The sequence below is a fragment of the Convolutriloba macropyga genome, unplaced genomic scaffold (assembly GCF_964194025.1).
Source record: "Convolutriloba macropyga unplaced genomic scaffold, txConMacr16.3 SCAFFOLD_5310, whole genome shotgun sequence".
Lineage (NCBI taxonomy): Eukaryota > Metazoa > Xenacoelomorpha > Acoela > Convolutidae > Convolutriloba > Convolutriloba macropyga.
Genome location: NW_027450477.1, coordinates 15,001 through 17,559, shown reverse-complemented (window position 1 = coordinate 17,559; position 2,559 = coordinate 15,001).

The window sequence follows — 2,559 nt, the reverse complement described above, 5'->3', positions numbered from 1 at the left end:
AACCCGAGCTAACTCAACTAGGTAGCTAAAGCTAGTTCAAGCTAGCTCAAGCTAGCTAAAGCTAAGACAAGCTAACTCAAGCTAACTCAAGCTAACTCAAGCTAGTTCAAGCTAACTCAAGCTAGCTAAAGCTAACTCAAGCTAACTCAAGCTAACTCAAGCTAGCTCAAGCTAACTCAAGCTAGTTCAAGCCTAACTCAAGCTAGCTAAAGCTAACTCAAGCTAACTCAAGCTAACTCCAAGCTAACTCAAGCTAGCTAAAGCTAACTCAAGCTAACTCAAGCTAACCCGAGCTAACTCAAGCTAGCTCAAGCTAACCCAAGCTAGCTAAAGCTAACTCAAGCTAACTCAAGCTAATTCAAGCTAACTCAAGCTAACTCAAGCTAACTCAAGCTAACTCAAGCTAGCTAAAGCTAACTCAAGCTAACTCAAGCTAACTCAAGCTAACCCGAGCTAACTCAAGCTAACTCAAGGTAGCTAAAGCTAGTTCAAGCTAACTCAAGCTAGCTAAAGCTAAGACAAGCTAACTCAAGCTAACTCAAGCTAACTCAAGCTAACTCAAGCTAACTCAAGCTAACTCAAGCTAGTTCAAGCTAACTCAAGCTAACTCAAGCTAACTCAAGCTAGCTAAAGCTAACCTCAAGCTAACTCAAGCTAACTCAAGCTAACCCGAGCTAACTCAAGCTAACTCAAGGTAGCTAAAGCTAGTTCAAGCTAACTCAAGCTAGCTAAAGCTAAGACAAGCTAACTCAAGCTAACTCAAGCTAACTCAAGCTAACTCAAAGCTAACTAAAGCTAGTTCAAGCTAACTCAAGCTAGCTAAAGCTAACTCAAGCTAACTCAAGCTAACTCAAGCTAGCTCAAGCTAACTCAAGCTAGTTCAAGCTAACTCAAGCTAGCTAAAGCTAACTCAAGCTAACTCAAGCTAACTCAAGCTAACTCAAGCTAGCTAAAGCTAACTCAAGCTAACTCAAGCTAACCCGAGCTAACTCAAGCTAGCTCAAGCTAACCCAAGCTAGCTAAAGCTAACTCAAGCTAACTCAAGCTAATTCAAGCTAACTCAAGCTAACTCAAGCTAACTCAAGCTAACTCAAGCTAGCTAAAGCTAACTCAAGCTAACTCAAGCTAACTCAAGCTAACCCGAGCTAACTCAAGCTAACTCAAGGTAGCTAAAGCTAGTTCAAGCTAACTCAAGCTAGCTAAAGCTAAGACAAGCTAACTCAAGCTAACTCAAGCTAACTCAAGCTAACTCAAGCTAACTCAAGCTAGTTCAAGCTAACTTAATGAAGTTAACCCAAGCTAACTTGGGTTAATGAAGTCAAACTCAAGCTAACCCGAGCTAACTCAAGCTAACTCAAGCTAATTCAAGCTAACTCAAGCTACTCAAGCTAATTCAAGCTAACTCAAGCTAATTCAAGCTAACTCAAGCTAGCTCAAGCTAACTCAAGCTAACCCAAGCTAACTTAAGCTAGCTTAAGCTAATTAAGCTAATTAAAGCTAACTCAAGCTAACCCAAGCTAACTTAAGCTAGCTCTAGCTGGCTGCCACTGTTAGGCCATTTGGGAGCGCTTTTCTCGCACTCTGATTGGCTGCCACTGTTAGGCCATTTGGGAGCGCTTTTCTCGCACTCTGATTGGCTGCCACTGTTAGGCCATTTGGGAGCGCTTTTCTCGCACTCTGATTGGCTGCCACTGTTAGGCCATTTAGGAGCGCTTTTCTCGCACTCTGATTGGCTGCCACTGTTAGGCCATTTGGGAGCGCTTTTCTCGCACTCTGATTGGCTGCCACTGTTAGGCCATTTGGGAGCGCTTTTCTCGCACTCTGATTGGCTGCCACTGTTAGGCCATTTGGGAGCGCTTTTCTCGCACTCTGATTGGCTGCCACTGTTAGGCCATTTGGGAGCGCTTTTCTCGCACTCTGATTGGCTGCCACTGTTAGGCCATTTGGGAGCGCTTTTCTCGCACTCTGATTGGCTGCCACTGTTAGGCCATTTGGGAGCGCTTTTCTCGCACTCTGATTGGCTGCCACTGTTAGGCCATTTGGGAGCGCTTTTCTCGCACTCTGATTGGCTGCCACTGTTAGGCCATTTGGGAGCGCTTTTCTCGCACTCTGATTGGCTGCCACTGTTAGGCCATTTGGGAGCGCTTTTCTCGCACTCTGATTGGCTGCCACTGTTAGGCCATTTGGGAGCGCTTTTCTCGCACTCTGATTGGCTGCCACTGTTAGGCCATTTGGGAGCGCTTTTCTCGCACTCTGATTGGCTGCCACTGTTAGGCCATTTGGGAGCGCTTTTCTCGCACTCTGATTGGCTGCCACTGTTAGGCCATTTGGGAGCGCTTTTCTCGCACTCTGATTGGCTGCCACTGTTAGGCCATTTGGGAGCGCTTTTCTCGCACTCTGATTGGCTGCCACTGTTAGGCCATTTGGGAGCGCTTTTCTCGCACTCTGATTGGCTGCCACTGTTAGGCCATTTTGGGAGCGCTTTTCTCGCACTCTGATTGGCTGCCACTGTTAGGCCATTTGGGAGCGCTTTTCTCGCACTCTGATTGGCTGCCACTG